An 11,877-nucleotide genomic window follows, 5' to 3' on the forward strand; every position below is an offset into this window, starting at 1 on the left:
TGGGTCAAATCTGGATGCAGGGGGCTTACCGTCCTGTCTTCCGGGTCTCTGACAGCATGGTGGTTAATTTTATGCACCAAGATGGCCAGGATACGATGTCCTAGCGATTGGTCAAACACTGGTCTATAGGCGGCTGTGAAGGTATAATTTCAAGATTTAAAAGCAGAAGAATATGTGCGGCCTTATCCAGCCCACCGAAGGATTTAACAGAAGCAAGGTGGTTCTCTGGGGAGAGCCCCTGCCTCCAGACTGCTCTGGAGTTCTGCAGGATCACTTCCTGTCCACTAGTCTGCTTCTCAAGGTCAGGCTTGCCAGTCCCCACAGCATGTAAGCTACCTGCACATCTCTGTTGTCCTCAGGGATACAAGCATTTCTCAGGAGCTTCGTCTCCCTGGAGATCTTTGGAGGCAACACGAGAGTCTGCTCTTTGAGGCCTCCTCACTGGCCTAAGCTCAGCTGCATGACCTGAGTCCAGCTGGGCCTCAACTGGCTGTTGTCCACAGGCTGGAATTAGTGCAAACACAAAAATTAATTTCAACCTAGGGCTTAGGGAATTAATAGGGGATTTGGCATTTCATAGATACAACTGATTTTCATCAGTCATTTTGTTGTTAGATCATTCCTTTCTGTTAAAGCCTCTTTATTGAAAAAGTCTAGCTTTCAGTGGGCAGGGAAAAGCCAGACAGGCTTCAGTGTAAATCCTTGTGCTCTTATCCTCTGAACAGCTTCAAGGAAGAAACTTAACCCACACAAACAATGTTTTCCCTGTCAAGGAAGCTACAATTTTTCTTTTCCTGCCTTTGTTTCAGAAAGCATCTTGCTACTTGGTCAGGCTGGCCTTGAACTTGGAATCTTCCTTCCCCTGCCTCCTGTGTGCTGGGATAACAGGTGTGTAAGACCATGCTCCTGGCATGGCATAGCCAAAGTGCCAGTCCCTGCAAAGTTTGTGGTATGCGCCCAGCAAGCGGTAGCTCTCATTACTGTGGCTTCACTTAGGTCATGTCATGGAGACATAATGAGAAGGTATCACTGCTAGCTGGTGTTTGGATGACTAGTTTCTGGTTAATTTTGAATTTATGGCAATGTGGCAGAGACAACACAACTGACTGCAGACATGTTAGTATGATTATTTCAGGTTGGAGCTAAGTACCTACTTCAGGGGACAGCCACAGTCTGTCGGAGACTCACGTAGCTGTGTATAATTCTAGGGATGTCAGAAAGTGTGGCCAGGCTTCAGCTTCTGTTTCTTGCTGGGCAGAGAGCCGACCACCAATGTAAGCAGAGTAGAGTGTGAGCAAAGTCAGTGGCACCAGGCCCTTCTCTACTTGAAGGCGCAAGTAGAGAAAGTGCAATTCCAATACATTTGAAACATGAGCATAAAGAATAAGTTTGGACTAAGAGTCCAGGCTGGTTTCCTAGAACCTTCAGCAAGACTTTAAATAAAAATTACGTTGTGACATTCTCATCTTAATCCTCTGCTCAGAGGAAAAGCTTTCATTTTTTTTTTCACAAATATTTATAATTTGAATAGATTTTTTTTTAGAAATCTTTTTTATTAGGCTCAAAAAGCTTCTTTAATTTTAGTATTTAAAAAAAAACCTTTTATTTTTTTTGTGAATTTCACACCGTGCACCTCAATCCTACTCATCTCCCTCTTCCCTTGTACCTGCCCTCCACCCTTGCAACCTCCCTCCCAACAGAGAGAGAAAAAAAATCTCATTGTGGAAGCTGTAGTGTGTCACAGCATGTCTCACAGTCTACCATTTTGTCCTCACTTATTTGCTTGCAGATGTTCATTGCAAAGACCTGTTGGTTTGGTGCGAAGCCCCTGGCCTTTGCTACTCTATCAGTACTGGAACCTCACAGGGACTCCTCTCGGATATCCTGTTGCTGCCCCGTGTCATGGAAATCCTGCAGCTTTGGATCTGTAGGACCAGCCCCTTCATGCACTCCAGCAGGTCATCCTTAGGGTAGATGTTGGGCTGGGCCAGTTCAAAGCCCTGGATCTGGGCCTGAGAGCTATCGGAGCTGGTCAGTCTGCCGGCTCTCCTGCCCTCAGGACTGGCTGACTAGCAAGCACCACTACCTGGGCCAGCTCTACCCTGCTGCCCAGGCAAGATGCAGAGCCAGCTCTCCCAAGTGCTGCAGCCGGTGAGGGACATGGACAGTTCTCCCACTCTCATGGCCCTGGGGCCAGGTCTCCTGCCTGCTGTAGCTGGTAACGAACAAGGAAGGGGAGGAGGACATAGCTCCCTCGACCTTACCACCACCCAGCAGACAAGAGGCAGGGCAGGCTCTCCCACACTCATGCCCTCATGGCTGGCTCATCTGCAACCTCCACATCCAGAGCCAGCTCTACTGTGCTGCCCAGGTGAGGAGCAGGGCCTGTTCTCCTGAGCGCTGCAGTAGGTGAGGGGCAGGGACAGCTCTCCCACTCTCATGACCCACTCGCTGAAGGTGGTGAAGGGCAAGGGGGGAGGAGGGTATCTCTTCCTCATCACACCACCACAGTGGTCACGCCAGGTCTCCCACACTCAGGCTCATGTCCTGGGCGTCTGGCACGCTCAAAACTCCCACAGTGTGTGGGGCTGTTTTCTAGAGTACTGCAGCTAGCTAGAGGCAGGGTCAACCCTCCTGCCAGCATGCCCCGAGGACCAGCTCTTCCATGATGCCCAGGGGTGGAAAGGTGTGGGGCCAGTTCTGCACAGCCTTCAGGATGTCACTTAGCAGCAGCCCAGACCAGGGACATTCATTTGGCCTTTGGTGGAAACAGACCCCTGCTGCTTCAGAGTCACAGACCCAGATGTGGCCCCAGGTGGCAGCACAGGCCAGGAACCTTCATGGTCCCAGGTGGCATCACCAACTACTCATATCAGGCTGTTCCTCACTATCCCTGAGTCTCCGGCTCTGCCTCTCTTCATTGTACCCCCATCCTTCTCTTTCTTTATTCCATGTCCCTACCATTTACTTGCTCCTCTTAGAGGCATCCGGGTCTCTGAGTGTCTGGGGCATCTCAGGAGTGGTCTCAGGAATGCTATGCCTCACTTGTGCATTGTGGCACCAGACAGGGGTCATCTTGGGCATGGTCTTCCCTCAAAGGCCTGCGTGGCACTCAATTGGTGGTTGTCTCAGGCTAGCCTCCTGTCCAGGCCCCATGGTGTTGGTGTAGGGGGCATCTCTGGCTCACTCCTCACCCGGCCTGCCTGTGTGGCTCCATTCAACGGACATCTGTCTCATGCTCAGTTCTGCTGGGGCATCAGTCCCAGGCAGGGTTTTTCTAGTCTCCGGCTTGCTCCTGGTCCTGGGAGCCATCTGGACCAGTGTGGCACCCGACTGGTGTTCATCTCAGGCTCGCTCTTTCCAGGGAATGTTAGGCTACTAATCATTTAGACCTTCAGAGGTCAGAACACTGAGCACAGACACAGCCTCTCACCTCTCTGCCACCTACTGACGCACATGCGACACAGCAGCCACTCCTGCAGCCTTCTAGGGGTGAGTCTGGTGTTTATTTTTCTGTGTCAGAAAAGCTGTTGACATTTTGGAGATGCTTTGTCGTGATACTAGTGATTTTTTTTTTAACTAGAAAAACACAGTGAAAAACAAGGGTGGATTTTCAGGTTATTACCGAATGTGCCTTGCATTCTTGGGATGTACCCTAGCTGGCCATGATGCAGTGTCTTTTATATTGTCGCATTCAACTTGCTGAAATTAGGCTTTCAGTGCGTATGTGCACATGTGCAGTAGTGCCTCTGCTCACGGGGGTGTCTGCCTGTAGCTTTCATTGCTTGTAATGCTTTTGGTGTGTTATCAGAGTAAAGCTGTCTCTTACTGATACTGGAGAAGTAGCCTGTTCTATACTCTTGACTTTGGGTGGAATCAATATTAATTATTTTAATTAATGTCAGGTGATGAGGCCATCTGAAGCTGATATTTTCTTTGTGGGATTTTTTTTTTAAAGTACAATGTATAAGAATAGAGATGGGAAAATTTAACATGGTATGCTTCATTCTAAGCACACGTATTTCCTCTAAAGACTTTGGCACTCTAACTTGTTACTATATTAAGTTTTTTAAAAAATAACATTCTCTTCTTTTCCTTTGACCACCAGTAGAATCTACAGGGAAGTCAACACCCCTCTTCTTACTATTAACAACGGGGCCACTCTCCCCTCCCTTCCTTTCCCTAATCTTCTCTTCATCACTTCTCCCCTCTCCTCCAACAATCTGACCATGTTTTTGTTTGTTTGTTTGTTTGTTTTTGTTTTTGTGAGCCACGGTCTTTCTCTGCAGCTCTGGCTGTCCTGGAACTTGCCATGTAGACCAGGCTGCCTCAAACTCACAGAGATCTCCCCCTGCCTCTGCCTCCTGATTACTGGGATTACAGGCATGTGCCGCCATGCCCTGTGGTTTATCAATTTTATTGACTGTCTCAAAACAAATTCTCCAGCCATTAGTTTCTTGTTTTCCTGTCTTCTACTACACTGATTTATGATATAATTTTGTTTCCCCCTTCCCTTTGGTTTCTTCTGTATCTAATTTGCTCGTTGTTCTCATTTCTAAAGGTGAAGCTGAGGTCATAGATTAGAGACCGTTCTTGTTTTTTAAACCTAATTTGGGGCTATAGTTTTCTTTCCAAGATTTGTTTTCCCCCCAGTTCTGTTATGCTGTGCTGTGCTTTGGCAATCGCTTCCTTAAGCTTCCTTCTAATCTTGCCCCTTAGAAGGCATGGGCACTTAAATATTGACTGTTACACATTATTGCTTTTTCCTTATTTTGTGCTGGCTGTTTTTGCTTCCTGTATATACATCTGAGCTTGCTGTGAGCTTCATTCTTCTTGTCTTGGCCATAGAGGACTCCATCTAGGTTCTGCCTGTAAGATTCCTTAGGGCGGCTGTTCTCAACCTGTGGGTCATGCACCTCTTCGGAGGCTGAAGGAACCTTTCACAGGGGCGACATATCAGATATCCTGCATATCAGATATTTACATCAAGACCACTACAGTAGCAACATTCTAGTTATGAAGTAGCAACAAAAATAATTTTATTGTTGGGGTCACCACAACATGAGGAATTGTATTAAAGAGTCGCAGCATTAGAAAGGTTGAAAACCGCTGTCTTAGGAGGACCTGCGCTTACTCTCTGCCTTGCCTGAAGCAAGGGTTCCTGATGGTTCATGGGCCCTGCTGGTCCGGCTTTCTGTGTCTGACTGAACGCAGATTCTCTCTCAGTCCTTTCCAGTAGCCATCCCCTCATCTGCACCTATGGACTATGCTGGGTCTTACAGTGGCCTCTGCATCTCCGAGTTCACACAAGGACCTCCTCTCCAGGCTCCCCACCCTGCTCCCTCGGTGCTCTGACTTGTGCAGCCGTAAGCTCAGTCACAGTCACACTTTCTGAGTCATGGACTGGATCGTCCCTAATCATGTGGCTCTTTGTGCTGTGATTAAAACAAAACAAAACAAAACAAAACAAAACAAAAAAAACTTACTTCAGCATTTTTTTTTCTCACTTTGTTATGTCATATGGGAAGGTCCCTTTAAACTCATCTTGGCTATTTAATCTAATGACAATCTTATAGATGACAGGGACTGTTATTTTTCTTACCGTACAAACAAGGGACACTCCAACTGGCTGTCTTACCAACTCCTTAGGGTACCTGTTGCTGAGAAGCCTGTATAGGCTTTGATCTACTTTTGAGCCAGGGCTGCAGACTTATGACATCAACAGTGTCCGCTAGGGGGCGGCAGAGGCCCGGTGTGCTCTAGCTCATTCCTGGGTTTTCCCTTTGCCGCCTCCCTCCCTCTGTAATTTTTTCCAAATCCCCTACTACTCTGGGGATTTCAAAGCTCAGCGTGGTTGCTGCACAATTTCTCTTCTTGGACTGTGGGCTGAGACACTCCTTACAGTTTTCTGTTGCAAGTAAACAGGGAACAGAAGTCACCATGGCTCCTTAATGAAGACGTGCAAAGACTGACAGCTGGGTCAGGATGCTCCCGAGTTTTCTGGCTGTCTTCTCTATGGTTTGCTTGGCTTTGTTTTCAGACCATTGCCCTTCTTAGCTAACCAGCTGCCTGCTGCTGTTCTAGCCTCACATCAAACACGCAGAAAAAGAGAGGCTTTCCCAGCCCACCAAGAAGTCTTACTTGATGGGATCAACTATGGGGTAGACCGGCTTTCTCCAAACCCTGCTCACAGCCGCCCACCTCAGCAAGGGCTTTCTCACATCAAATACTGTTGCGCAGTCAATGTCTGTGCTAAACAGGCCGAGAGTCTGCAATTATCTCAAGCTAATGGGAGCCGACCTTCGCAGCTGGGGTGCAGGCCAACACCCTCAAGCACACCGTCTGCAGGCCGTAGGAGCTGAGGCAAGCCAGTGAGCTTTTGTAGATAGTCATCACGGGGTAGTTCAGGAGCCCACAGAGTGTCAGGCTCAGACCTAAGACCACGACAGGCGTTCTCTGAGCCAGCTGGTACCTACGGGCTCACTGCGCAGACTCAGGAGCGGCCCACAGCCTCAGAGAGTTTTCAGATCCTGCCCTGCAAAGCCAGTGAGGTGGGGGCTGGGACCTGACCTATTTGTACTCTGGTTCATTTGCTGTCTCAAATAGATTTATTACCCGCCAGGCATAATGCTAAGCACCAATAGGTCTTCAGAGAATGTACTGTTTACTTGGAAGGGAGGAAAGCCAATAGGTACAGTACGGTACTGAAGAGCCTGTGGGACGGACGGACACACGGACGGACACACGGACGGACACACACACACACACACACACACACACACACACACTCGAGGCTAAAGGAGCTGGAGCACTCAGTGACAGCGTCTTCTTCAGCTCGTGGAGGCTGAGCAGTACCTCGGAGAATGAACATCTTTATGATTTGAGGGACCAGGAAAATGACCCAGGCACGGGAAGAAGGGAAGGGCCTGTCAGTGGTTGGAGGAAACAGGAGCAAAACACCAGTAAGAGAGGAAGTCGGAAGGCTTGTTACTTCCTTTGTCTCCAAAACACGAACCGATTCATTGATGTTACTTGACAGTTTCAAATCCTGAAATACTGAAACGGTGAAAAAAAAAAATTGACAAGAAACCAAACCAAAACACCACCTGTACCCCTGCGTGTGATGAAGGCTTTAGATACTGGGTCCCCAGGCACAGTTGGTAGAGGACAGCTGCAGTTATCAGGTGTGTGCAGGACAGCTTCGGTTCCCTTCGCACTCCTCTGTAGCTTGTGCAAATTGAGTAGAGTTCCAGGTGTGGTTGATTTGACCACACCTGGAAGGAGATGGCTCTTCGGCTCCTCAGAATGCCAGGTTCACGAGGTCAGGAAGGTAGATTGGTTTCTCCACTCTTGAAAAAAAGAAAAAGGTTGTTTTTCTAACAGATTGAAATATATACACATGGTCAGATGGTATAAGTCTCTAGTTGGCTAGGTAATGAATTTAGCAACTCTCTACTCTCTGCGATGCAAATGCACCATCCATGACCGGCAGAGACAAGGTCTCAGAGTTCTGAGCATTGCCACAGCCTTTCGTCAGGCACAAGGGCTGACCCTCAGGGGACAAAGCACAGTAGGAGCCACCTATACTTTACCTTGGGGTTGCTATGACCACAATATCTGAAAGGAAGCAGCCCTAAGGAAGGAGGGGTTTATTTTGGCTCATGGTTTAGAAACCAGGCCTCAGTTGCCTGGCCCCATGCGCTCCAGTGGAACATCAGGTCAGCTGGGCTGTGTGTGGAGAACAGCTGGTCAACAGCTCTGTCCTAAAGGTCTAGTGAATTCCTCTGTCAGACACACCCTTCAGAAGGCTCCACAGAGAGACAAGCTGTGAAACAAGTGCTCAAAACACAAGCTTGCTGGGGACATTTCACACTCAAACCGTGGTGCATCAGAACCTTCATGGACTGCAGGTTCCTGAGGACGCCGGAGTCCCGAACACACTCTGTCTCCTTGATCACACCCTAGATCTTCTTGGTTACACCCAACAGCCCAGCGGGGTCCTATTCAGTTCAGAGTCAGCATGAGGTCAAATTCTTGACTCAGTTTGATGCGTTAAACTTTATAGAGCTGATCTTTTGTATCTGCGGGTTCCTTATCCATTGACGAAATCGACTGCAGGTTGAAAATAGTTGGGAGAAAAAGTGAACCTGTAACTGATCATGTGTGGACTTTCTCCCTTACTGCTATTTTGTAAACAGTGGATTATAATAGCTATAACCTAGCATTTACATTATAAAAAGGATTATGAGTTATCCAGAGGTGATGTAAAGTCTGTGGGAGGATTGCTCAGGGTATAAACATACTGTGTCACTTCAGAGAGTGGACATGAGCGTATCCGGGGGTCAGGACACTTGGACAGCCTCGAACGACTCCTTCACAGATGCCAAGGGGGATTGAAGGTTCTTTTCTTCTACAGCCATGGCGTTGTGCTTGCCAAAACTTCCCAACAGTTTGTTTTTATTTACTCATTTATGCAAAACTGTTTTTTATTGCTCTGCTCTGTTTCTTATTGTACACAACACTGAGTTACATAAGGATATTCTCATACAAGCATGCAATGTACTTGGAGCACATTTCCTTCCACAGGTCGCTACCCCCCCCTTTTTTCCTTTTTTTCTCTTCTCATTAGTTGTTTTGTCCCTATAGACAATTCTGGTTCTATTTTAATATCTCATTTTCTGTATCGATATAAAAATCTAGAAATCACAGATGAGAAAAAAAAGCATATTTTTTTTTTTTCTGTTTTTGAGACAGGGTTTCTTTATGTGCACCTGGCTGTCCTGGAACTCTGTTTATAGATCAGGCTGGCCTCAAACACATGGAGATCTGCCTGCCTCTGCCTCCTGAGCGCTGGGATTAAAGGTGCGTGCCACCACACCCAGCAACCAAATATTTTCTTAAAGCTGAATCCTTTCACTTAATATGATCATCTTCAGTGGCTTTTTTTTTTTTTTTTACAAACAATACAACTTCATTCCTTCTTTAGAGTTAAAATGATTCCAGTGTGCACTCCACATTTTCCTTAACCTTTCCTCTGTTGGCTCCACGGTTCAGCTACAACAAACACTGTCACAAATAGTGTCTCTTGGAGGTTTTTGGGAAAATCCCAAGCAATGGCAGAGCTGGGTCACATGGAAGACCTATTTTTAGCTTTTTGAGAAACCTCTGTATATGTATTTCTCCAGTGACTGGACTGTTTATATTCTGGATGGTAGTATGCAAGAGGAGCCCTTTGTTTGCATCTCGGCCAGCATTTGTGGGTTGTTTTCTTAAGGACTTCCATTCTGAGGGGAACGAGATTCTAGTGGACTGTCAGTGTATTTTAGTTTGTACCCCTCTGCTGGCAACTGATACTAGACATTTTTAAAAAATGTTTATTGGCTATTGTCTTACTTTTTTTGAGGACTGTCCACTCATTTCCTTGGCCCATTTATTTATTGCATTGTTTGACAGAGCATTTAATGTTGTGAGTTTTGTGTTGATATGAACCTGTCAGCTGTGTAGCTAGGAAAGGTTTGCTCCCATACTCCAGGTGCCTCTTTACTCCACTGTGCCCTTTGCCATGCAGAAGCTTTGCAATTTCATGAGGTTCCATTTATTAATCACTGGCATTTTTTCCCTAAGTGACCTTAATGTGAAACATAAAATTGTGCAGATTATTAGAGGAAAGAGTAAAGAAACAGTTCACGATAAATTGAGTTTTTATGCAAGATTATACTGTGGTCCTGTGAGGTCCCATGATGTACAAAACAGACACAGCTATGTTCATAGAATATTATTCAAAAAAATTAATACACAAAGTGTAAGGGACAGAAGCCAGGAGAGATAGCTTGGTTGTGTGATGAGGAAAGCTTTCCAGAGAAATGAGCTCTTATCCTATAGGTGGATAAGAGTGAGGGAGGGCCTCTTGTGAGCAGATACCTGAAGAAGGATGTAGAGGGGTGTGTGATGGCCTGAAGAGTCTGAGGTGTCTGGGAATTTTGAGCAGAGAGATATTTCATCTGGGAGACAGAACTTTTCTCAAGCCTATGAATGACTTACCTGGGAGGTCCAGGAGACAGGACACTTCCAACAGAAATCCAGCTCTCTAGCTACCCTGCAGCAGAGATACCAGTGTTCTCAGGAGGCCGGAGATCTATCACAGTGGCCACTACGGGTAGGTCGGAGAAACAGTTCCTCCTTTATCTTCTTCTGTATCCAAGGGTGGGTCATCATGAATGCCTCTCACCTGGTCCTAGGCCACGGGTTTTGTGCTCCGGAGACATCCCTGAGTTGCACAGGAGAGCATGGCAGGGACCAGCCGATGATGGGGACAACAGTGTTGAAAATGACGCACCGGGGAAGTTACCGAGCCTGTGTGTCCTGTCTCCACTGCTTCCTGGTTCAAGTTGTGCCTCCAGGTCTCAGTTTTCTGTCTTATAAAGCAGGGACGACAACCTCCTTAACCAGCTGTTCCACGTAGTTGTCAGTTGATACTTGTGTTACATATCAAAAAAATAAGCATAAAAATCATTAAGCGATTTGGAAACAACGTAATTGTGCTCACCGTTTTAAACAAGTTGCAGCGGCTTTTGGATGTCATGTGGTACCAAGATGACTGGCCCTGTGGCCAGGACCACCTGGAGAGGGTCAGGGTCATGCTTAGAGCATAACCTCTTGGGACAGGGAGCCCTCAGGTCCTGACCAAGTTGGTGTGAATCTCAACACATTCCAGGAGCCACACGGAAAGAGGGCCGGGCGGAGTGGGACCTACCTTCCCTCTGGCTGGAGGATTGGAGGTGGAGTCTGCCAGCCTCTGACCTGTCCAGGCAATGTCTGGACCCTTCTTACTTTTTTCCTCAGTTTTTGGGGGTGGTGTGTGGCCCAGAAACCTCTGAGGATGGTTTGTACCCTAAGGCTAGAAAATGGAATTCTGGGAGAACGGATCTGGTGGGAACAGCTTACGAGAGAGGGAAAGAATAGTCAGGGGCACAAGGCAAGAGTCCAGGACAAGGAACTTCCACTTGGAACTCTGAAAAACATTGCTGGTGCCTGGAGCCCTGACTGCACAGAAACGGAAGCCCCGTGAGACAGCGGCTGGCTGGCTGAACCTGGGAACAGCACCTGAGCCTGCACACTGAGGATCCCAGAGTCCCGGATGGCTTGCGCTTCCTGGTCTGAGCACCTTTCCCATTTTGGCTGTTTACTTTCCACAGGATTCTAGGAAGCATTATTTCTAGTTAGTAACAAATGCGGGAAAGGAGCTCAGGAAGGCTAAGTCACCTGCCCAAGGAAAGAGGGAAGCTTGCTGCGTCATTGTCGAAGTGGAGTGCCGGTTCCTGAAAACCTGCGGAAGATGCATCGCGCCTCTGCAGGTATTTCTAGCGATTTCTTACTCACACACTCCGAATCTCGTCGGAGGTCAGCTGAGTGACAGACACTCAGGTCCTCAGACATCCATCTGCAGAATTTGTGGGCCTTTGAAAACCACCCAACCACCACAGAGGGTAATCAGCTGAAGGGTGTGTGTCACACCCTTGCCAAGAACAGCAAGCCAAGTGTGCACCTGCAGAGGCGCAGACAGCGCCTTTCACTGGTCCTGCCTGTATTTCTCAGCTGTTAGGACGGAGGCAACACTGTCTCTAAAGCAGTGCGTTTTGGAGATAGCTTTTGCGTTTTGTGGTCTTACAGGCATTTTTAATGTTTACTCCTTATTTTCGAGATTATACCGTAATTACAGCATTTCTCTCCTCCCTCTCCTCTCCCTGAAACCCTTCCACGTACCCCTCCATATTTTCCTTCAAATTCTTGGCCTCCTTTTCGTTAATTGTTATGCATTCACATATGTATGTATGTATGTATGTATGTATGTATCTATCTATCTATCTATCTATCTAG

The 11,877-nt window shown here is 47.2% G+C and overlaps 1 non-coding gene across 1 annotated transcript; it reads right to left on the reverse strand.

Annotated features, from left to right (window-relative positions):
• Window positions 1-3,366: 3,366 nt before the first annotated feature.
• On the reverse strand, window positions 3,367-3,497 carry LOC132654431 (small nucleolar RNA SNORA17). Its single transcript, XR_009592081.1, has one exon. It is a non-coding gene; the product is annotated as a small nucleolar RNA SNORA17 (small nucleolar RNA).
• Window positions 3,498-11,877: the final 8,380 nt, after the last annotated feature.

This window comes from Meriones unguiculatus, chromosome 5 (genome assembly GCF_030254825.1).
Source record: "Meriones unguiculatus strain TT.TT164.6M chromosome 5, Bangor_MerUng_6.1, whole genome shotgun sequence".
Taxonomy (NCBI): Eukaryota; Metazoa; Chordata; class Mammalia; order Rodentia; family Muridae; genus Meriones; species Meriones unguiculatus.